The sequence below is a fragment of the Arachis stenosperma genome, chromosome 5 (genome assembly GCF_014773155.1).
Source record: "Arachis stenosperma cultivar V10309 chromosome 5, arast.V10309.gnm1.PFL2, whole genome shotgun sequence".
Classification (NCBI taxonomy): domain Eukaryota; kingdom Viridiplantae; phylum Streptophyta; class Magnoliopsida; order Fabales; family Fabaceae; genus Arachis; species Arachis stenosperma.
The window spans coordinates 66,023,871-66,049,771 of NC_080381.1; the positions used below are offsets into that span (position 1 = coordinate 66,023,871).

General features: G+C 40.8%; 1 non-coding gene across 1 annotated transcript; it reads right to left on the reverse strand.

Moving 5' to 3' along the window:
- Positions 1-8,318: 8,318 nt before the first annotated feature.
- On the reverse strand, positions 8,319-8,422 carry LOC130984677 (small nucleolar RNA R71). Its single transcript, XR_009088594.1, has one exon. It is a non-coding gene; the product is annotated as a small nucleolar RNA R71 (small nucleolar RNA).
- Between the last annotated feature and the right edge of the window lie 17,479 nt (positions 8,423-25,901).

A 25,901-nucleotide genomic window follows, 5' to 3' on the forward strand; every position in this document is an offset into this window, starting at 1 on the left:
ATTGCTGAGGTGATGACTTGGATCGGTGGTGCCGTCGTAGAGGTCCATATCTGGTGGTTTGAAGTTTCGCGGTACCTTCTCTTTCATGATCTCTTGTGTGAAGGGATTATGGTTGCTTTCGGGAGTGGTGCCGTGTTCCATCCGATCTTTTAGGTTGGCCTCTATCTTCCGCAGTTTTTCTTCCAATTCCCTGCGTTTGCGAGCTTCCCTTCTCAGATCCTGTTCAGTTTCCTTCTGCTTCTTTACGTCCTCTTCGAGTTGTCTCAGCCGGCTTTGTTGTGCCCGAACTGTTTCCAGAATCTCCGAACTTTTTTCTCTTTCGGGATTTTGTGGATCTTTGTCTGGGGGTGATGTCTTTGGGCGATTCTGTTTGTTTCCTCCTGGAGTGCGTGGTGATAGAGGGCTGTCCGGCCGTTCTCCGGTGTCAACTTCCTCTTCTTGTTCTGATGTAGCGTGGTTATTGTTGGGAGGGTCGTCCGCCATGGTAAAGGGATGACTTCCAGGTCCCCGGCAACGGCGCCAATGTTCCGAGGGTTACCTGAAACGTGTAGCTCGGTCTTCTGGCAAGGCCCGAGGTGGGGGGTCTGTGACCCGAGCTGGTTGTGCTGAACGGCGGGGGGTTGTACCTGCAATGACACTCCGATGCTTAAGTTAGCATGGGTCCAAGCAGATATCAAGTAGAATTAGAGTATGCGTTATACCTGGGTGCTCCAGTGTATTTATAGTAGTTGGCTGCGATCATCCCTGGATAAGATATTCTTATCTTATCTTATCTTTTGGGAGATTTATCTCTATCTTTGCGGAACCGCCTTTCCCAGGCCCTTTCGGCCTTTAGGTTTTGGGCTTAGTTCCTTCTGACGGGCCTTTCTTTGGCCTGTTTGTCCGAGGTCCGACCTCGAACGTGGGCCTTGGGTCGAGGTCGGGCCTTCTATCAGCTTTACCGAGTTTGGAGAGTTCGGTCAGGGTATGAACAAAAACTAATGAAAACATCCCTAAAAGTAGCTTGAACTTACTAAAAACTACCTACAAACAATGCCAAAAAGCGTATAAATTATCCGCTCATCACCCATGATGCAAGGAGATGAACGCCCCTACACTAGAAGGGTCAACTTTGATCAAAGGTTGGACCAAGTCCTTATGGACATATGTTTGGAAGGAGCTCAATGGAAGAGAGACTCCATAGGCAAGCCAGTCCAACTAAGAAGACTGGACCTCAAGCCTGTGGCTAGAGGATGGTTGGAGTTCATTCAACGCTCCATCATTCCTACTAGCAACCGATCTGAAGTTACTGTGGATCGGGCCATCATGATTCATGGCATCATGATTGGAGAGGAAGTAGAAGTTCATGAGATCATCTCCAATGAAATCTACAAAATAGCCGACAAGCCCTCACCTATGGCACGGCTAGCTTTTCCTCACCTTATTTGCCATCTATGTTACTCAGCTGGAGTTATCATAGAAGGAGACATCCTCATTTAAGAGGATAAGCCCATCACCAAAAAGAGGATGGAGCAAGCAAGAGAAACCCCTCACGGTTCTCAAGAGATGCATGAGGAAGCTCATCATCAAGAAATCCCTGAGATGCCTCAAGGGATGCACTTTCCTCCCAAAAACTATTGGGAGCAACTCAACACCTCCTTAGAAGATTTGAGCCACAATGTGGAACAATTAAGGGTGGAACATCATGAGCACTCCATCATTCTCCAAGAAATAAGAGAAGATCAAAGAGCAATGAGGGAGGAGCAACAAAGGCAAGGAAGGGACATAGAAGAGCTAAAGAACATCATTGGTCCTTCAAGAAGAAGACGCCACTAAGGTGGATTCATTCCTTGTTCTTTATTTCTTTCTGTTTTCGGTTCTTAATGTTGTATTTATCTATGTTTTGTGTCTTTATTTCATGATCATTAGTATGTAGTAACTATGTCTTAAAGCTATGAATAAATTCCATTAATCCTTCACCTCTCTTAAAAGAAAAATGTTTTAATTCAAAAGAACAAGAAGTACATGAATTTCGAATTTATCCTTGAATTTAATTTAATTATATTGATGTGGTGACAATACTTTTGTTTTCTGAATGAATGCTTGAAAAGTGCATATGTCTTTTGATCTTGTTGTTTATGAATGTTAAAATTGTTGGCTCTTGAAAGAATGATGAACAAAGAGAAATGTTATTGATGATCTGAAAAATCATGAAATTGATTCTTGAAGCAAGAAAAAGCAGTGAATAGCAAAAGCTTGTGAAAAAAAAAGTGGCAAAAAAAACATAGAAAGAAAAAGAAAAAGCAAGCAGAAAAAGCCAATAGCCCTTAAAACCAAAAGGCAAGGGTAAAAAGGATCCAAGGCTTTGAGCATCAATGGATAGGAGGGCCCAAGAAAATAAAATCCAGGCCTAAGCGGCTAAACCAAGCTGTCCCTAACCATGTGCTTGTGTCATGCAGGTCCAAGTGAAAAGCTTGAGACTGAGTGGTTAAAGTCGTGATCCAAAGCAAAAAGAGTGTGCTTAAGAGCTCTGGACACCACTAACTGGGGACTCTAGCAAAGCTGAGTCACAATCTGGAAAGGTTCACCCAGTTATGTGTCTGTGGCATTTATGTATCCGGTGGTAATACTGGAAAACAAAGTGCTTAGGGCCACGGCCAAGACTCATAAGTAGCTGTGTTCAAGAATCAGCATACTTAACTAGGAGAATCAATAACACTATCCGAAATTCTAAGTTCCTAGAGAAGCCAATCATTCAGAACTTCAAAGGAAAAAGTGAGATGCCAAAACTGTTCAGAAGCAAAAAGCTACAAGTCCCGCTCATCTAATTATAATTAATATTCATTGATATTCTGGAATTTATAGTATATTCTCTTCTTTTTATCCTATTTGATTTTCAGTTGCTTGGGGACAAGCAAAAATTTAAGTTTGGTGTTGTGATGAGCGGATAATTTATACGCTTTTTGGCATTGTTTTTAGGTAGTTTTTAGTAAGTTCAAGCTACTTTTAGGGATGTTTTCATTAGTTTTTATGTTAAATTCACATTTCTGGACTTTACTATGAGTTTGTGTGTTTTTCTGTGATTTCAGGTAATTTCTGGCTGAAATTGAGGGACTTGAGCAAAACTCTGAAAAAGGCTGACAAAAGGACTGCTGATGCTGTTGGAATCTGACCTCCCTGCACTCGAAATGGATTTTCTGGAGCTACAGAACTCCAAATGGCGCGCTCTCAATGGCGTTAAAAAGTAGACATCCAGAGCTTTCCCGCAATATATAATAGTCCATACTTTATTCGGAAATTGATGACGTAACTTGGCGTTGAACGCCAAGTACATGCTGCTGTCTGGAGTTAAACGCCAGAAAAACGTCATGATCCGGAGTTGAACGCCCAAAACACGTCATAACTTGGAGTTCAACTCCAAGAGAAGCTTCAGCTCGTGGATAGATCAAGCTCAGCCCAAACATACACCAAGTGGGCCCCAGAAGGGGATTTATGCATCAATTACTTACTCATGTAAACCCTAGTAGCTAGTCTAGTATATATAGAACCTCTTACTATTGTATTAGACATCTTTGGTCTCAGTTTTGTTTTATTCTTCATCTTAGGAGATCTCGGGACGCCTAGTCCTTAGGCCATGGGGGCTGGCCATTCGGCCATGCCTGAACCTTTTACTTATGTATTTTCAACAGTGGAGTTTCTGCACACCATAGATTAAGGGTGTGGAGCTATGCTGTACCTCAAGTTTCAATACAATTACTATTACTTTTTATTCAATTCTCTCTTATTCTTATTCCAAGATATACGTTGCACAACACTTTGATGAATGTGATGATCCGTGACACTCATCATCATTCTCACCTATGAACGCGCGTGATTGACAACCACTTCCGTTCTACCTTAGGCCGGGCGCATATCTCTTAGATTCCCCAACAGAATCTTCGTGGTATAAGCTAGATAGATGGCGGCATTCATGGAGATCCGGAAAGTCTAACCTTGTCTGTGGTATTCCGAGTAGGATTCCGGTATTGAATGACTGTGACGAGCTTCAAACTCCTGAAGGCTGGGCGTTAGTGACAAACGCAAAAGAATCAATGGATTCTATTCCAACCTGATTGAGAACCGACAGATGATTAGCCGTGCTGTGACAGAGCATTTGGACCATTTTCACTGAGAGGATGGGATGTAGCTATCAACCAAGGGTGATGCCTCCAGACGATTAGCCGTGCAGTGACAGCGCATAGGACCATTTTCCCGAGAGGATTGAAAGTAGCCATTGATGATGGTGATGCCCTACATACAGCTTGCCATGGAAAGGAATAAGAAGGATTGGAAGAGAGAGTAGTGAAGTAGAGTTTCAAGAGAAGCACAGCATCTCCATACGCTTATCTGAAATTCCCACTCTTGATTTACATAAGTATTTCTATCCCTTTTATTTTCTTTTTATTATTGATTTTCGAAAACCAAAACTATTTAATCGACCCTTACTCGCGTAAGGTTTATTACTTGGACGACCCAGTACACTTGCTGGTTAGTTGAACGGAGTTGTGAATTCAACTGGTGCCATAATAATGATTTCATACAAATACAAAAGAATATGGATCACAATTTCGTCCACCACTTTTCTTGTATGCCTTCCAAGTGTTTGATCAAATGCTTGGAAGGATGTTAGAGTAGATTTTGAGCATTCTTGGCTTGGAAAGAGTAATTGGGCAATCTTGAGTCATGAAAACCCAACGTATGTTGGTGATCTAGAATTGTTAGCTAGTATTGTTTCCATTGACGCTAATCTTTTGCTAATTTAATTAGTAAGTTGGTTAGGGCTTTTGGATTGAGATTAGCTAGTCTCATTAGACTTTCTCTCATGGAAGATAATATGATACCTTCTTCTAATGTTGGAGATGACGTAATGAGATAAAATCTTGTTTATATTTGTGATATGATTGATTATCTTGTTTGACTTTCTCCCTATTTGTTGGAGTTGACTAAATAAGATGAATTAATCATGCATGACTAGGATAGAAAGCCTATGATCTCAATCCATTGCCATGAATGTCTCATTCTTTATTAATTGTCTTCTTTAGTTACTTGTTTGATTTACTTTTCTCGCCATTTAAATTCTTTCCCATATCAATCAAAAAACCCCCCCTATACCTGATGCCAAGGCATCTTAGGCTAGTTTCACTAGCATTTTTCTGTTAGTTTTAGTTGTTTTATGCATTTTCTTGAGCTTAAAGTAACCAAGAATGGTTAAATGAGCAACAAAGCAATGAACCATCCAAGCAGTATAATTTTGATGCAAAATCCATGAGTTTTAGTTATATTACTTGAATGCTATGAATGGAAGCTTTCTCATGAATTTTTGCAAGACTTTGATGCAATTGTTTGGATGATTTCAGGGAAGAAGAGGCTAGGCAAAGAAGCAACAAAATCAATAAAGGAAGCTTGAAAATCACATGTGCCAAGCCATATGATGCTGTAACTGGCGTTTAACCTCCAGTTTAACCTTAAACTGGAAGTTAAACGCCAGAACAAGAAATGCACCAAAAGCTGAAAGTGGCGTTTACCCTTCAGTTTAAGGTTAAACTGAAGGTTAAACGCCAGAATCATGAAAGCTGAGAAAAGAGGAAACTGGCGTTTAACCTCCAGTTTGACCTTAATCTGAAGGTTAAACGCCAGAATGGGAATGGCACCAAGGGAGTATTTCCACGTTTAACCTCCAGTTTGACCTCAAACTGGAGGTTAAACGTGTTCGAACCTCATTATGCATCAAGAAGCCATTTCCACGTTTAAGCTCCAGTTTGACCTCAAACTGGAGCTTAAACGTGTTCGACATTTTTGCTCCTCCAGGGTTGCCTTCTCATTTCCCACGTTTAACCTCCAGTTTGACCTCAAACTGGAGGTTAAACGTCTTCGACCTATTCCTCTCCTCCAGAGTGTTTTCTTCATTCCACGTTTAACCTCCAGTTTAACCTTAAACTGGAGGTTAAACGTGTTCGACCCCATTTACTCCTCCAGGATTGTTTTCTTCATTTCCACGTTTAACCTCCAGTTTAACCTTAAACTGGAGGTTAAACGTGTTCGACATTGTACACTCCTGGGTTGCTTTCTTCCAATTCCACGTTTAAGTTTCAGTTTAACCTTAAACTGAAACTTAAACTTCAACTTAAACGCCATCTTTTGAAAGGTTTTCTGGGCCAAATCTATTGAAGTTTAAGTTAGCAATTGAGCTCAAATGTTAACTTAAACGTATTATGGCATGAAACCCAATTGAATATCATGGTTTATGGGATTGGGCCTGAAGAATTGATGAGTCTGGAACTTCAATTTGTTGAGTCTTGTGTCATTACTTGTTTATCACTAAGTTTGCTCAATGAATGTTACAGAATTGGATCACAGCCTCATCAGGATTATGGACCATAAGCCTAAAGCAAAAGGAAATCAAGGAAAGGCCTCAAAGCCCAAGAAACACAACAGAAGCTCAATTTAGAAAGTGTATAAATAGGATAGAATTGAAGTTAGTTAGGATTTTTGGACCTTTTGACATTTTTTTACACTAGAGAACTTTGGGATATTGTGTAATTGAATTCTGAGCTATGAAGCACTAAACCCCTTTTCATTGGGTTAGGGAGCTCTACTGTAATTCAATGAATCAATAATAGTTTCATCTTCTTCTTCAATCTTTTCTCTTGAATTTTGTTAGAAAGCTTATCGATCTAATTCCATTGGGTAGTTGTCTTGGGAAAGAAACTGCCCATAATTGGAATCCTTCGGAACCTTGGGAAAGGAATGATGGATTCATGCTAGAGAAGCTTTCTCACAGTGAATTGGATTGGGGTTTGGATGGATATTGTGACATGTAATCCCACCAAATTGTGGTTCATGAAACTGTGTGGTATAATCAGTGATCGAGCATCATCTCTTTTTATGAACATTTAAACCAAGGGATTGGGAATTTGTTTGTTTTTAGAGAGAATTGGTGAGCCAAGGAATTGGGATCCAATCATATAAGATTGCCAAGCAAGATTCAATGAATGCATTGGTTGAGGAAGAGATGAAAATGTTTTGATTCGGAGATTTCAATATCTCCTGACCCCAATGAACCCCTCTTTCTGATCTACACTTTCTATTTACATTCTGCAATTTCAATTCACGCAATCACCCCAATTCCCTTTTAATTTCAGCAATTTAACTTCTCGCATTTAATTTCTCGCAATTTAAGATTCTGCAAATTTCATTTCCTTGCAATTTACATTTCCCGCCAATTTACTTTATGCAAATTCACATCCAATTCTTGATTCCGCTCAACTAACCAAACTTCTAATTCGAATTGCTCATTCAACCAATCCTTGTGGGATTCGACCTCACTCTATTGTGAGTTTTTACTTGACGATAACCGGTGCACTTGCCGGAAGGAATTTTGCCGCTCATGCAATTTCCTAAAATCGTAGCATAACAAGTTTATGCGCATCAAGTTTATGGCGCCGTTGCCGGGGATTGGTTTTCGATTGACAATTCTCAAATTGGAAGTTAACTAGATTGAGCATTTTTCTTGTTTTGTTAATTTAGTTCTAGCTACTTGTTGAATTTTTAATTTCTGCACTCTGTTACTTGCTTTTTCTTTCTTATGCCTTTCAATTCTAGCAACTAACTCACTGACCCACTAACTATTTGAATTAATTCCTCAACTGCTCTAACCATACTATTCCATTAACCAAGAGTATTCCACTTGTTTGTTGCTTGTGGTGTGTTCTTGTATGACAGGTAGGAGAGGAGAGACATCAACTCCTCCATACACTGAACCAGAGAGGACCCTTCATAGACTTAGAAGGGAAGCAAGAGGGAAGAGAGTATTGAGAGAAGAAGAATCTGAAGGAGAATCTGAGGACAACTTTGAGGAAGCTCTAGATCTCAACATGGATAGAGAATTTCACAACCATGAGAGGGATGATGGAAACAATGCCATTCCTGAGAGGAGGGTTCTTGGTTCATACATAAACCCAACCTCTGGGAATTGTGGTAGCAGCATTCAGAAACCACCCATTCAAGCCAACAATTTTGAACTCAAACCACAGTTAATATCACTGGTGGAGAACCATTGTTCATTTGGTGGGAGTGCTAATGAAGATCCAAACCAACATCTCACCAAATTCCTGAGAATTTGCGACACTGTGAAGTCCAATGGAGTCCAGGACGATGCCTATAAACTGCTCTTGTTCCCATTTTCACTTAGGGACAAGGCAGCTAAGTGGCTGGAATCATTCCCAAGGGACAGCCTAACAACCTGGGATGAAGTGGAGAGCAAGTTTCTGGCACGTTTCTACCCCCCACAAAAGGTCAATAGGCTTCGATCTGAGGTTCAAACTTTTAGACAACAAGATGGTGAGACGCTCTATGAGGCATGGGAGAGGTTCAAAGAATTGACAAGGAAATGTCCACCAAACATGTTCCCTGACTGGGTGCAATTACATATTTTCTATGATGGACTTTCTTATGAATCAAGGAAGGCTGTAGACCATTCATCAGGAGGTTCATTAAACAGGAAAAAGACTGTGGAAGAAGCCATTGAAGTGATTGAGACAGTGGCTGAGAATGAGTACTACTATGCTTCAGAGAGACACAACACTAAGGGAGTCATGGAGCTGAACCATGTTGATACAATTCTAGCCCAAAACAAGGTGTTTGCCAAGCAACTAGCAGAACTCACAAGGAAATTGGACACAAAGCAAGTGGCTGCAATACACACACAAGATCAAGTGGAAGTAAGCATTGAAGGAGGTGATTGGGAAGAGGCCAACTATGTGGGAAACCAACAAAGGCAATCATATGATCCACATTCCAACACTTACAACTCAGGATGGAAAAACCACCCAAACTTTGGGTGGGGAAACCAGCAAACCCAACCACAAAACCACAAACCTTACACTTCCAACCAACATAACAATTCCACATACCAAAACTCCAACCAACGATCATACCAAGCCACACAAAACACTTACTCCCAACCACCATATCATAGCCAAAATAACCAACCTGCCCAATCTAATCCGAACCAACAATTTCAAGATCAATTAAACAGGATAGAAAGAATGCTTGCAACCATGAGTCAAGACATAACCGAATTAAAAGCCTTTAAGGAAGAAGTAAATTCCAACTTGCAAAACCAAGGAGCTGCCATCCAGAAGCTAGAAAATCAAATTGAGTACTTGTCTAAGCAAACTCCTGGGCCAAGCGTTTCTCATGCTGCCAAGGCTATTGCAAGGGAAGAATGTAAGGCCATAACCCTCAGAAGTGGAACGAAGCTGAAGGAGATCTCAAAGGAAACCACAGAGGATGAAGAAAAATAAAATGTGAGAGACAAAGAACAGGGACAATCCTCTACACCGTCTGCAACAAAAGAAAAAGAAAAAGAAGTCCTGAAGCCTTACACACCCAAAGCACCATATCCTCAACGTTTGATGAAAAGAGAAAAGGATGGCCAATTCTCCAGATTTTTGGAGATTTTCAAGAAGCTTCAAATCAACATTCCGTTTGCTGAAGCAATAGAGCAAATGCCACTCTATGCAAAATTCTTAAAGGAATTAATGACCAAGAAGAGAAGCTGGAGAAATGAGGAAACTGTGTTGTTAACTGAAGAATGTAGTGCCATCATTCAACACAAATTACCTTAGAAATTGAAGGATCCAGGCAGTTTCCAAATCCCCTGCATCATAGGAGAAGTCATGGTGGAGAAGGCCTTGTGCGACTTAGGGGCAAGTATCAACTTGATGTCTCTAACAATGATGAGAAGAATGAAGATTGAGGAAGCTAAACCAACAAGAATGGCCCTCCAATTGGCAGATCGAACTTTTAAATTCCCTCATGGAATAGTTGAGGATTTGTTGGTGAAAGTGGGAGATTTTATATTTCCTGCCGATTTTGTGGTGTTAGATATGGAGGAAGAAGCCAAAGCTTCGATAATCCTGGGAAGACCCTTCTTGGCTACTGCTGGAGCCATCATAGATGTCCAAAAGGGTGAACTCACTCTTAGACTACATGATGAGAAATTGGTGTTTAATGTATTCAAGGCAATGAGCTATCCATCAGAATCACTAAAGGAATGCATGAGGGTGGATGTAGTGGACATTGCAGTACAAGAAACCTTTGAGGAAATAACAAAGGAAGTGGCAGAGGAGGAGTTCACCAAGGATATGGAAGTTAGTGACGTCAAGGCTGCTGAAACAACCATGCCAAGCATGCCAGAAAGAGTGAAAGAAAAGAAGGAAGCACTAAAACCTGAGCTCAAAGCATTGCCCCCTAATCTCAAGTATGCATACTTGGGTAGTGATGAGAGCCATCCTGTTATCATTAGTTCTGCCCTGAGCCAAGAACAGGAAGAAGAATTGATCAAGGTGCTACAAACCCATCAAGATGCCATTGGATGGACCCTAGCTGATTTGAAGGGGATAAGTTCATCCATATGCATGCATAAAATCTTGTTAGAAGAGGATGCTAGACCCTCCATTCAAGCTCAGAGAAGATTGAATCCCGCCATGAAAGAAGTGGTACAAAAGGAGGTCATGAAGTTATGGCAGGCAGGGGTAATCTACCCCATTTCTGATAGCCCATGGGTTAGTCCCATCCATGTAGTTCCCAAGAAAGGTGGCATAACTGTGGTGCCAAATGAGAGGAACGAACTCATACCCACAAGAACTGTTACTGGGTGGAGGATGTGCATAGACTACAGGAAGCTCAATGAAGCCACCAGAAAAGATCATTTCCCACTTCCATTCATGGATCAGATGCTTGAAAGGCTTGCAGGACATGCTTACTATTGCTTCCTGGATGGATACTCAGGCTATAATCAGATAGTAGTTGATCCAAGAGATCAAGAGAAAACATCATTTGTTTGTCCATATGGAGTGTTTGCATATAGACGCATGCCCTTTGGATTGTGCAATGCACCTGCAACTTTCCAAAGGTGCATGCTGTCCATCTTTTCGGACATGATCGAAAAGTTTATTGAAGTTTTCATGGATGATTTTTCTGTGTTTGGAAATTCTTTTCCTAGCTGCCTACACCACCTTGCCTTGGTGCTTAAGAGATGCCAAGAGACCAACCTAGTATTAAACTGGGAAAAGTGTCATTTCATGGTCACAGAAGGAATAGTCCTTGGCCACAAAGTCTCCAATAAAGGCATTGAGGTGGACAGAGCTAAGGTGGAACTCATTGAAAAACTACCTCCACCAAGTAATGTCAAGGCAGTTAGGAGTTTTTTGGGACACGCTGGCTTTTACAGAAGGTTTATTAGAGACTTTTCTAAAATAGCTAAACCTTTGAGTAACTTACTTGTCTCTGATACACCCTTTGTATTTGATAAAAATTGCATGCTAGCCTATAAACTTTTGAAGCAAAAACTTTCCTCTGCACCTATCATTGCCCCACCTGATTGGAATCTACCTTTTGAACTGATGTGTGATGCATCAGACCTTGCTATTGGGGCAGTGTTAGGACAAAGGAAAGACAATTTGGTACATGTGATTTATTATGCCAGTAAAGTCTTGAATGATAACCAAAGGAATTACACAACCACTGAAAAAGAACTCTTGGCAATAGTTTTTGCATTTGACAAATTTAGATCCTATCTCATTGGATCTAAAGTCATTGTCTTCACTGATCATTCAGCTTTAAAATACTTACTTGCTAAACAAGAATCCAAACCAAGACTTATTAGATGGGTTCTTTTGTTGCAGGAATTTGACATTGAAATCAAAGACAAGAAGGGTGTAGAGAACAAGGTGGCAGACCATTTATCAAGGATACCATGTGAAGAAGGAAGCACACAAAGCACACATATAAATGAGTGTTTTCCTGATGAACAACTCATGGTAATCCACAAAGCACCCTGGTTTGCAGACATAGCAAACTTCAAGGCCACTGGGAGCTTGCCGTTGGAATTTAACAAGCATCAAAGGAAGAAATTGGTAAATGATGCCAAATACTTCATCTGGGACGAACCATACTTGTTCAAAAAATGTTCGGATGGCATACTCAGAAGATGCATATCAGAGGAGGAAGGAAGGGAAGTCTTATGGGACTGCCATGGATCCACTTATGGAGGACATTTTGCAGGAGAAAGAACAGCAGCTAAGGTGTTGCAGTGTGGTTTTTATTGGCCCACTATCTTCAAAGATGCAAAGGAACTAGTGAAACACTGTCATGAATGCCAGAAAGCGGGAAACCTGCCAAGAAGAAATGAAATGCCACAACAATTCATTCTGGAACTTGAATTGTTTGATGTATGGGAATAGATTTCATGGGACCCTTTCCCACCTCATACTCAAATAATTACATTCTTGTGGCAGTAGATTATGTCTCCAAATGGGTTGAAGCAATAGCAACTCCAACCAATGATAACAAGGTAGTCCTGAACTTCCTCAGAAAACAAATTTTTTGCCGTTTTGGGGTTCCAAGAGCAATCATCAGTGATGGAGGAAGCCACTTCTGCAACAAACCATTAGAGGCATTGCTTCTAAAATATGGAGTCAAACACAAGGTAGCCACACCATACCATCCACAGACAAGTGGGCAAGCCGAAATATCTAACAGGGAACTCAAAAGAATCCTGGAAAAGACTGTGGGAACTTCAAGGAAGGATTGGTCGATTAAGCTAGATGATGCCCTTTGGGCATATAGGACAGCTTTCAAAACACCAATTGGAATGTCTCCTTACTGATGCAAATGCATATTTGCATTATTAGTTAGTTAGTTTAGTTAGTTTTAGTTTAAATTCACTCATTTTCTCTAAATAAACAAGTCCTTTTATGAGTTTTGTTTCCATGCATGATGATATCAAGGAACATGTTAATTCTAGCCAAATTCATGCAAATGATTTAAGGAATGCATATATGAATGAGTATGAATGAATCTCATGAAATTTATTGCTTGAATTGGTAAGACTTTGAAGCTATCTCCCTTGTTGATGATAGGTGATGAAACAAGGAAGCATGGAAGCAAGAAGGAGGCAACCAAGGCAAGAAGTTGGCGTTGCCAACTTGGGATTGGCGTTGCCAACTCCACAACACAAGGCAAGCTTGGTCCAGGAGGCAACCAAGGCAAGAAGTTGGCGTTGCCAACTTGGGATTGGCGTTGCCAACTCCACAACACAAGGCAAGCTTGGTCCAGGAGGCAACCAAGGCAAGAAGTTGGCGTTGCCAACTTGGGATTGGCGTTGCCAACTCCACAACACAAGGCAAGCTTGGTCCTGGAGGCAACCAAGGCAAGGAGTTGGCGTTGCCAACTTGGGATTGGCGTTGCCAACTCCACAACACAAGGCAAGCTTGGTCCTGGAGGCAACCAAGGCAAGAAGTTGGCGTTGCCAACTTGAGATTGGCGTTGCCAACGCCACACACAACCACACCAAGCAAGCTTGGCAACCCTGGAAGCAAAGTTGGCGTTGCCAACTCTAGAACTAAGTTGCCAACGCTCACACACAAGGAACTTGGCCCTGGAAGCAAGGTTGGCGTTGCCAACTCTAGAACCAAGTTGCCAACGCCACACACAAGACACAAGCAAGGAACTTGGCCCTGGAGGAAGCAAAGTTGGCGTTGCCAACTTGAAGCTGGCGTTGCCAACGCCCACACAAGGAACTTGGCCCTGGATTTGGAGCCTCGAGCACGTTGCCAGCCTAGAAATGAGGGGCGTTTTTGAGGACAACGCAGGCTAACAACGCCAAACAATCAAGCTTGGCCCTGGAAGAAAAGGAGCTGGCGTTGCCAACTCAAGATGGGCGTTGCCAACGCCACACAACCAAGCAACAAATGGAGCCCTGGAAGAAAAGGAGCTGGCGTTGCCAACTCAAGAATGGCGTTGCCAACGCCACACAAGAAAGCTTGGCTAGGCACCAAGTTTTGGTGCCAGCCAAGTTGCCAAACGCCCAATGGCGCACCAACCAGGCTGCCAAACGCCCAATGGCGCACCAACCAGGCTGCCAAACGCCCAATGGCGCACCAACCAGGCTGCTAAACGCCCAATGGCGCACCAACCGCGTTCCAAACGCCCAAATGCCGCACCACTCACGTTGCCAACGCTAGATGGGCGTTGCCAACGCCAACTTACCAAAACAAGGCAGCCTGAACATGTCCACTTCAATGGAAGATATCTTGAGCTACAGAGATCCAAATTGAGTACTTCCAGTTGCGTTGGGAAGCTAACATTCAGAGCTTTCCAACCATATATAATAGTCCATGGTGGAGCACAAGATCGAAGCCAAACCAGAGTCATCTTTAGGCCCTAAAAACAAGAACATGAAATGAAATTCAAGGGAGCTAGAGATGATCCTTGGATGTGGGATCGAGCACGTTGCCAACGTGCACAAAGGGGGCGTGTTTTGCAACAACGCCAGCCTCAAGTCCTTGCCTTGGGAGAGTGATGCTCGAGCACGTTGCTAACTTGGGGTTGAGGGTGCGTTATTCACAACAACTTGGCAACAACTTGGCAGCTTGACCTTACCTTCTTTGAGGAGCCATAACTTGAGCTAGGAAAGTCCAATTGAGATGATTCCAATGGCATTAGAAAATAGACATCAAGAGCTTTCCAATGATGTATAATAGTCCATATTGAAGCTGAAGGTTGACACTCAAATTCTGGGCTACATTTAGCATGAAAGTAAGGCCAAAAAGAGAAAGAGCAAGTTGTTTGCAACAACTTGGGCTAGCAACGCCCAAGTCTCAAACTCACTTCCAGGAAATTGGCATGCACGTTGCCAACGTGCACTAAGGCCTGAGTTATTGCCAACAACGCCCCTCAATGGGCCAGAATTGGTGCCAACTTGCTTTACTTCCCCTATTCATCACAAAGGCCAAAACACCTCTAATTGAGCCAAGAATTCAACAATGAGAAAGCCCACATTGCTAACCCAAATTGAAGATCTCTGAAGAAGTTTTGGGAGTGGTATAAATAGAAGAGGTTGATGTACTTGTGGGGAACTTTTACACTTTTGAATACTTGTTGACACTTAGACTTTTTGGACTCTTTTGCACTTTTATTTAGCTTTTGTAAGAACTTCCGGGTACTCTGCCGAGGAGCTCATCTTTGGTTTTCTATTGGAACTTTTCTTCTTCTTTTACAAGTTTTAAGCGTTTCATTCTTCTTCTTCTTCTTTACATTGAGTTTAATTTTGATTTATGGCAATTGTTGTTGAAATTGGAGCAATGACTCACTAAACCCCACATTCATTAGGGGGATGAGCTCTGCTTGTTGAAATGAGTTGGTGAATTCATCTTTTCCTCCTCAATTTTAGTGGTTGATCTAAAGAGGGAACTCTTGCTCTTCATAGATTCAACCACCATCGAGAGAGGGGTTAATCTACATGAATTATGTGGTGAATTTGAGGAATGAGCCACATAATTCAGTTTAGAGTTCATCCTTTCATGATTCCTTCAATCAATATACCTTGGTTAGTATGTGAGATGTAACTCTCCTTGGTTGAGATTATAGGAATTGTGTGGCTGGATTAGAAAGGAGCTTCATCTCTTCTCATGAACAAATAGATCACGAGAGTGGCATTTGGTTATGTTGAGAGAGATTGAATCACCAAGAGATTGGGATTCAATCACCCACTTGCCATGGATCTATACCCATGATTGAGAAGGATTTGACTAACATCAATTCATGAAAACTTGCATCTCTGATCCCTAATGATCTTCTCTACCATCAATTCTTATTTCTATTGCCTCTAGTTGTTTAATTTCCCACAACCCAATTCCCTTTTACATTCGGTCATTTTATTCTTCTTGTCATCTACATTTTGTTCCTTTAATTCATGCTATTTACTCTTATGTTCTTTAAATTTCTGCAACCTTTAATTCCTTGCAATTTATCTTTGATGTCATTTAAGTTTCTTGCAATTTAAGTTTCCGTTATTTACTTTCATTTAATTTTTCTTTTCTAGTTCTTTACATTTTGTGTCATTTACATTCTTGCAATTATGTTCAAAAATCAAAATGCTCATGAAATCAAAACTATGTTTGCTTGACTAAATTTACCATTAACTAAAGTTGCTTAATCTACCAATCTCCGTGGGATCGACCTCACTCTTTGTGAGTCTTATTACTTAATACGACCCGGTATACTTGCCGGTAAATACGTGAAATTAATTTTTTTACGTATCAAGTTTTTGGCGCCGCTGCCGGGGATTGGTTAGATTGACAATGATTAAGTGAAAGGTGGTTTAGATTAAGCATTTTTTATTGTGTTTTTGCTAAGCCCACTAACTGTTTGATACTTTGTTTCACTAACCCCAATTTCACTCTAGTTTTAGAGTGTCTCACTTGTTATTTTGGTTTGTTTGTGTATGTCAGGAGCTAGTAGACGTAATATTGAGGACGAGAGAACCCTCCGAAGGATAAGGAGAGCAGAAAGAGGAAAGTTCATAGTTGGTGAAGAGGAGTCAGAGGAATCAGAGGGAGAAGACCAAGTCATGGAGGATGAGATACAAAATCCTCCTGGAGGGGTCAACAATAATGGTGGACACGCTAGAAGGGTGTTATCTTCGTATACCATCCCTGATCCAAGACATTGTGGGAGCAGCATTGCTACACCAAATGTTCAGGCCAATAACTTTGAGCTAAAACCTCAGCTCATCACTTTGGTACAGAACAATTGCTCTTATGGAGGGGGACCTCTTGAAGACCCAAATCAACATCTCTCTGTTTTTCTGAGGATATGCAATACAGTGAAGACAAATGGAGTGCATCCAGATGTCTACAAGTTGTTGCTATTTCCATTCTCCTTGAGGGATAAAGCCACTCAATGGCTAGAATCATTCCCCAAGGAAAGCCTCAATGATTGGAATGAAGTGATGGGCAAATTTCTAGCAAAATTCTACCCACCTCAAAAGGTCATCAAGTTGAAGACAGAGGTTCAGACTTTTAGGCAAATGGAAGGGGAGTCATTGTACGAAGCCTGGGAAAGATATAAGGCACTAATGAGAAGATGTCCCCCAGACATGTTTAGTGATTGGGTTAAGCTCCAAAACTTCTATGAAGGCTTAAGCTTAGAAGCAAGGAAGGGACTAGATTACTCATCAGGAGGATCACTCAACATGATGAAAACTGCTGAGGAGGCTCAAAACCTCATTGAGATTGTGGCAAACAATCAATATTATTACTCATCAGAGAGGCAACACAATCCACCCCCAAAGAAAGGTGTAATGGAGCTTGAAGGTGTTGATGCTATCTTGGCACAAAACAAGTTAATGCACCAACAAATCCAACAACAAATGGAGATGATAACAAAGAGAATGGATGGTATGCAACTTGCATCAGTGAACACAACAAATCAACCATCACTTGAATGGAGCCAAGGTGAAGGGATCACGGTTGAACAACCACAAGAACAAGTTCAATACATGCAGAACACTTCAAATTCTCAGGATGAATTTCATGGGGATACATACAATTCATCATGGAGAAATCATCCCAATCTAAAGTGGGGTGAAAACCATTGGCAAAAGAACAGCAACCACAACCACAACCGTAACACAAATAACCAAAATCACCATGCCACCAACACTAACCAATATAGAAAAACACAAAACACATATCAACACCCCCATCATAACTCACAAACCCACCAAAATAACTTCTATGCACCAACATCCAACTCACAAAATTACCACACTAATCCACCCAACAACTTCCAACAACAATCAACCCCCATCATACCTCCAATTGACCATCATGAGGCCAGAATCTCAAGTCTGGAAGCAACCTTGCAAGCACTTGCTCAAACCACTCAAGCTTTAGCTAAGGGACAACAAGAACAAGCGGTCACTATGAAGAACATTGAGAGACAAGTGGGACAACTAGCCAAACAAGCCGAGAAACCAACCCATGTCCTCCCAAGTGACACAATACCCAACCCAAGAGAAGAATGTAAGGCTTTGCAGTTAAGGAGTGGCAAGGTAGTTGGTGAAAGTTCAAATAAAGAAGCAACAAAACCCAAAGAGCAAGACACAGTGGAGAGGCAAGATGGAGAAAAGGCTTCAACATCTAACAAAGGCAAAGAGGTTGTCAAGCCACAAGGCAATCCACCAAGTCAAGAAGGCAACCGTGATGGCAAGGAAAGTATGAATCCACAAAAAGAAAACAAAAATGAAGGAGTGAAAGCTTATGTACCCAAGCTTCCATACCCAACTAGGATACACAAAGGAGCAAAGGACCAACAATTCCCAAGGTTTTAGAGATCTTCAAGAAACTTGAAATCAACATCCCATTGGCAGAGGCTCTAGAACAGATGCCATTGTATGCAAAGTTTCTTAAGGAGTTGATCACCAAGAAGAGGAGTTGGCAAGAAAAAGAAACCGTGGTTCTCAATCAAGAGTGTAGTGCCATCATTCAACAAGGGTTACCTCCAAAACTTAAAGACCCTGGCAGCTTTCTCATACCTTGCACGATTGGGAGCATGGCTGTTGACAAATCACTTTGTGACCTGGGAGCAAGAATTAACTTAATGCCCCTTACCATGATGAAGAAAATGATGATTGAAGAGCTCAAACCCACAAGGATGTCACTCCAACTTGCTGACAGATCCATCAAAGTGCCAAATGGAGTAGTTGAGAACCTCTTGGTGAAGGTGGGAAACTTCATATTCCCAGCTGATTTTGTGGTCCTAGATATGGATGAAGAGGGAAACAATTCAGTCATTCTTGGTAGACCCTTTTTGGCTACAGCTAGAACAATCATTGATGTGGAAAAGGGAGAGATGATCTTCAGGGTGCATGATGAACAAATGACCATAAATGTCTTCAAAGCAATGCAACACCCTGTTGAGAAAGAAAATTGCATGAGGATTGATGTAGTGGACTCTTTGGTTGAAGAAGTGCTTAACACAAACCATCAAATGCAACAAGAGGAAGTCCATAACATCAAGGGACAAGAAGAAAATACGTTGGAAGCATCAAAGGAACCAAGTGAAGCTACCAAAGAAGAGGCACCACAACAAGAGTTGAAACCACTACCCCCTCATCTTAAATATGCATTCCTCGGTGAGAAAGACAGCTTCCCAGTGATCATCAATTCCACATTGAATGCAGAGGAAGAAGAAAAGCTCCTTGTGGTTTTGAGAACTCACAAAGAGGCTTTGGGGTGGACCATTGATGACTTGAAGGGCATAAGCCCTGCCATATGCATGCACAAGATACTCTTGGAGGAGAACTCCAAACCTGTGGTACAACCTCAAAGAAGATTGAATCCCACAATGAAGGAGGTTGTTCAAAAGGAAGTCCTGAAGTTGTGCAAGGCTGGGATCATCTACCCTATATCTGACAGCCCATGGGTCAGTCCAGTGCAAGTAGTACCTAAGAAAGGAGGCATGACTGTCATTGTTAATGAGAAGAATGAGCTTATCCCAACACGAACAGTGACAGGGTGGAGGATGTGCATAGACTATAGGAGGTTGAATGATGCAACAAGAAAAGACCACTTTCCTCTACCTTTCATTGATCAGATGCTTGAAAGGTTGGCTGGCCATGCTTATTATTGTTTTCTTGATGGATATTCTGGGTATAATCAGATAGTGGTTGACCCCATGGATCAAGAGAAGACTTCCTTCACTTGTCCCTTTGGAGTCTTTGCATACCGGAGGATGCCATTTGGACTTTGCAATGCCCCAGCTACCTTTCAAAGATGCATGCTTTCAATCTTCTCAGACATGGTAGAAAAATTCATTGAAGTCTTTATGGATGATTTCTCTGTTTTTGGTGATTCATTCAATACTTGCTTGCACCATCTTACATTAGTCTTGAAAAGATGCCAAGAAACAAACTTAGTTTTGAATTGGGAAAAATGCCATTTCATGGTACCCGAAGGCATTGTTCTTGGTCACAAAATTTCAAGAAAGGGTATAGAAGTTGACAAGGCAAAAGTAGAAATTATAGAAAAACTTCCTTTGCCAACTAGTGTGAAAGCTGTTAGAAGTTTCTTAGGACATGCTGGATTTTATAGGAGATTCATCAAAGATTTTTCCAAAATAGCAAAGCCACTAAGCAATTTGCTGGTGGTAGAAAATCCTTTTATCTTTGATGATGAATGCAAGCATGCTTTTGAAACTCTAAAGGCTAAGCTCACCACAGCACCAATCATCACACCCCCAACTTGGGGACTACCTTTTGAACTCATGTGTGATGCAAGCAACCTTGCAATTGGCGCTGTGTTGGGGCAAAGGAAGGAAAAGAAGCTTCATGTTATCTACTATGCAAGTAAGGTGTTGAATGAAGCTCAAAAGAACTACACCACAACAGAGAAAGAGCTACTAGCTGTGGTGTATGCCTTTGATAAGTTTAGACAATATTTGATTGGATCTAAAGTCTTAGTGTATACTGACCATGCTGCCATTAAGTATCTTATGTCAAAACAGGATGCCAAACCAAGGCTAATTAGATGGGTGCTACTCCTACAAGAGTTTGACATTGAGATCAAAGATAGAAAGGGCAGTGAAAATCAAGTTGCTGATCACTTATCAAGGGTGCCACAAGATGAATGCCAAGACAACCTTCCATCAATAAATGAAGAGTTTCCAGATGAACATCTCTTGCACATTCAACATGTCCCATGGTTTGCAGACATGGCCAACTACAAGGCAGGAAGAATCATCCCACAAGAGTACACAAGACAACAAGTGAAGAAGCTGTTGCATGAGGCTAGGTTCTTCTTTTGGGACGAACCATTCTTGTTCAAAAGATGCCCAGACGGAATGATAAGAAGATGTGTGCCAGAAAATGAGATGAAGAACATACTATGGCATTGTCACAACTCTAGTTATGGTGGTCATTTTGGAGCTGAAAGAACTGCTGCTAAGGTCCTTCAAAGTGGTTTCTATTGGCCTTCAATCTTCAAGGATGCTAGGGAGTTTGTGAGCCAATGCAATGAATGTCAAAGAGCAGGGGGTTTGTCAAAGAAAAATGAGATGCCCCAAAAGTTCATTTTGGAAGTGGAACTCTTTGATTTGTGGGGAATAGATTTCATGGGACCTTTTCCTCCATCCTACACGTTCAAATACATCCTGGTAGCAGTAGAGTATGTCTCCAAATGGGTAGAAGCAATAGCCACCACCACATGTGATACCAACGTGGTCTTGCAATTCCTCAAGAAGAACATCTTCACAAGATTTGGAGTACCCAAAGGGCTTATAAGTGATGGGGGAAGCCACTTTTGCAACAAGCAACTCAATTCCTTACTCCACAAGTATGGTGTTACACACAAAGTAGCTACCCCATATCACCCACAAACCAATGGACAAGCTGAACTTGCTAACAGAGAGCTAAAAAGGATCTTGGAGAAAACTGTGGGAACAACAAGAAAGGATTGGGTTAGGAAGCTAGATGATGCACTTTGGGCATATAGGACAGCCTTCAAGACACCCATAGGAAAATCTCCCTTTCAATTGGTGTATGGAAAGGCATGCCACCTCCCTGTAGAGCTTGAACATAAGGCTTTCTGGGCCACCAAACTTCTAAATCTAGATGCTCAAGCAGCAGGAGAGAAGAGGTTGCTACAACTCAATGAGCTTGAGGAGTTCAGATTGGAGGCATATGACAATGCCAAAATATACAAGGAGAGAGCAAAGAGATGGCATGATAAGAGGATCTCTCAAAGAACATTTGAACCAGGCCAAAAGGTGTTATTATTCAATTCAAGATTGAAGATCTTCCCTGGGAAGCTGAGGTCTAGATGGACTGGTCCATACACCATCACCAAAGTATCACCTCATGGCTATGTTGAATTGCTTGATGAAGCCTCAAAACAAACCTTCACAGTCAATGGACATAGGGTGAAGCACTATTTTGGTGGCCCTTGGAGCAAGGATGAGAGTGTGCAACTCTTAACATGAGCAAAGAAGCTGCAATGTCGAGCTAAGGACAATAAACAAAGCGCTTCATGGGAGGCAACCCATGCACAGGGAGTCTTTTAATTTCATGTTTTAGTAACCAATAATGATCAAGTAGACTAGTACATGGTGTATGCAAGGCACTAAGTTTGGTGTGGCCAATCTTGAAGTAATGGCAAATGTGTGTTCTATAACACTTAGCCACAAACTAAGTTTGGTGTCCATACATACACGAAAATGCTAAGCTATGAAAGTTTTGTCATCTACTTTAGTTATAAAATAAAATAAAAAAAAAACGTGAAAAAAAAAGGCATTTAATGTAGGTAAATTACTAAGTTTGATGTGGCTATCTTTGGAATTAATTCCATAGAACACTTAGTCACAAACTAAGTTTGGTGTCTTTACTTGCATTATTAATGCTAAAAAAATTAGATTAGGGAATCTAATTTAGTCAATTTTGTATAGGAACATAATCATAAGTTTTTAGCCATTAATGTCACTTTAAGAATCTCAAGCCTTTGGCATTTTGTTGCAGGAAAGAAAGAAAGAAGTGATGGGGAATCTTGGAAGCATATAATGAAAGAAGGAAAGAAATGATGGGGAATCTTGAAGAAAGATCACGGATACATAAGGAAGGGTAGTCACATGAATTTTAAACTTTGTGCATGGGGAAAAAGAAATCAACATGCATTATGCACAAGGAAGCATGCCATGACCGAGCCTTAAATGTCTTCCCACCAACTTTTACTTTAAATACTTCAACCATATTCATTCATCATTCATTCTTCTACCCACCAACTTTCACTTCACTAGCCGAACTCATACTCAACCTCCAACCTACTCCATGTTTCACAAATTCTAACCTTGAACCTCATCTTTACCCAACAAAAACTCTTGAAGCATCACATCTCTCACATAACCGAAACACTCAATCTCCTGCACCATCATTTTCTACCTTCTCTAAGTCACCGTGCTTATCCCATATCTTTCTCATTCACAATCATTTTCCTTGTGCTTGAGGACAAGCATTCATCTAAGTTTGGTGTTGGGGAGATTCAATCTTGCAAGTGAATCTCAATGGCCTCATCATCAAGGGATAGGAGAGAAGATGAATTTGATCAAAGAAGATTCAAATCCAAACACAATGAGCGAATTTTTAGTTGGATGTCAAGCAAAGATGTTGTTCCAGAGCTACCATTCAAGCTTAAAAAAGATGAATACCCTGAGATACAAAAAATAATCAGAAAAAGGGGATGGGAGCTTCTCTGTGACCAACCTCAAGAAATAAGCATGCTTCTCATCCATGAGTTCTTCACTAATGTGATAAGAGAATATGATGATGAAGAACCATACATGAGCTATGTAAGAGGTGTGGATGTTGATTTTAGCCCGGACACCATCAATAGGGTGCTAAGGGTCAAGCACAAACAGTTCAAACGACCTAGCTATGAAGAAAGGGTTGAAAATGACCCAAGATATGTGGATATGGTGAGTGACTTGTGCAGAATAGGCACTGATTGGGTATTGGATTCACATGGCCGACCACTCAAACTTCGGAGAGGTGATCTCATACCTCAAGCAAAAGGATGGCATGACATAGTGAGGAGGTCATTGATCTCTACTTCAAATAACTCTGAGGTAACGGTGAATAGAGCTATAATGATCCATTGCATAATGAAAGGAGGGGAAATCAATGTTGGAGACATTATAGCCAAGAACATCATTGAAATAGCTCAAAAGGTCAAACAGGACAGCTGGCTAGGATACCCTAGTACTATTCTGCGCCTATGTGAAGAAGCTGGAGTGCCTCTGGGAGAATTTGAAGAAACTGATTTGGTCTCTATTGGAAAACCTCTTACCAAAGAAAGGTTGGAGTTCATCACCACAACCCAATTGGAAAGGCAACCTTTAGCAAGAAGGAAGAAAAGAAAAGAAGTAAGACAAGAGGAGGAGCCTCAAGAAATGGATGAATCCCACACCTTGAACATGAACCAACTCCAAGCCGCCTTGGAAGGGATTTCTGGGCAATATTCACAAATTCAAAGAAGCCAAGAGGAACAAGCACAACAACAAAGGGACCTTTGGCAATTGATGGATCAACAAAGAGGGGTTCAAGTTCAATGGATGAACCAACAAAATGAGTACCAAACACACATGATGGAGTTGCAACAAGAACAATATGCCAAGATGCAAGAAGCCATCAACAATTCAGCTATGGAACATGAAAAAGCCATGGAGAAAGTGATACAAGAACAAGCTCAACTAAGGATAGAGCAAGCTCAGCAAAGAGAACTTCTCCATAGGTTGGATGCTAGACATGAAACACTCTACAGAGATTTCAATGAAAACAGAATGTTCAAGGAAGCCAGGCACAAGGACAGACTTGACTATGACATATGCACCCAAGAAAAGCTTAGTTACCTCTGTTCCATACCCCCATTGATCAACCCACAAATCAAATGTTTTAATGAGGCTCGGAAGATATTTGAACAGCAAGAACTAGCAAGGGTGAGATTCAATCAACAGAGGCTACAGGAGACAATGATAAGCTCAGGAATTTGGCAAAGAGAAGAGAGGGATGCAACAACACAACAACAAGGGGAAAGGAGGAGCAAAAAGAAAGAAGATCCAAAGGGAGATTCAACAACAAAGCAACAAGGAGAGCTAAGAAGCAAAAAGAAAAAAGATCCAAAGGGCAAAGGAAAGCAAGGAGAATCAAGCAAAGGAAAAGGGACATGAAGACTAAAGGTGGTGAAGTTCCTTTATTTTTTCTTTATGTTTCTTTATGTTTTAAATAAAGAAGATGTATGTCTGAAATATGGTATACCTTCTAGGATGCAATATTTTTTTTTCTTTTTGAAGCATTATCTTTTATGTTGCCCATTCCATGCATCACCACTCACAGATTTGGAATAGTTGCTTGTCTTTAATATTTTTACTTGTCATTGGAATAAAAGATGTAGTTTGAGCAAGAACAGAGAGAAATCTAGCTTAAAAAGGATCATGTTGTCCCATAAGAAAAGTGCTAGTATATTCATTGTGAAAGAAGCAATGTTCAAGAAATTCAAAAGAATGCTTGCTAATACAAGACTAGTTTGGTTAAGGATCACAAGGGCTTTATCAGTAAAAGCACAAATAACCTTGACAATAAAGAAAATAGAATACAAAGAATGAAAGGCTAGGCATCAATGACAAAAGTTGGATATGTGTCTGTGGTGATTGATGTTAAGAGACATACTCGGGCTAGTAAATCCGAGGGGTGCTTCATCACCCGGTAACTTGAGTTAACTAACTCGGGATTATCGATTGAAAACCCACAATCAAGAGTAGCTCTATAACAGAACATTTAGCAACCCAAAGAGGTGCTGGACACCACTATCCAAACAAAATTTCAATGTTATATGCCTGTGACTGAATGTGTTAAGGAAAGAGGCTTGAGTGAGTAAATCTTTAAGAGTGTCTCAACACTTAACAACTTGAACCAACTGGTTTGGGATTGTTGATTGAAAGCTTATGCTAAAGAGCCGCCTTAAGACAAGATTTCGAGCTTAATTGAAAGAAAAAGGAAAAAAAAAAGAAGGAAAAAGAAATAAGCAGAAAAAAATTGGTTCAAGGATTATGTGCTAAGGTGTGAAAGAAGTCTAGTGAAGTTAACCAATTTAGTAGTGAAGCAAGCATTTTAATTGAAAAAGTTGAATAGTTGTGTTCAATTACAATAAATTTATGACCACACAAGTGAGGATAACATGCTCAATGAGAAATTACTCTCTGGGAGAACATTCAAGTCTTACATCTTAAATTCTTGTGACAAAGTCCTTTATATTTTGCTTGAGGACAAGCAATACTTTAAGTTTGGTGTTGTGATGCAAATGCATATTTGCATTATTAGTTAGTTAGTTTAGTTAGTTTTAGTTTAAATTCACTCATTTTCTCTAAATAAACAAGTCCTTTTATGAGTTTTGTTTCCATGCATGATGATATCAAGGAACATGTTAATTCTAGCCAAATTCATGCAAATGATTTAAGGAATGCATATATGAATGAGTATGAATGAATCT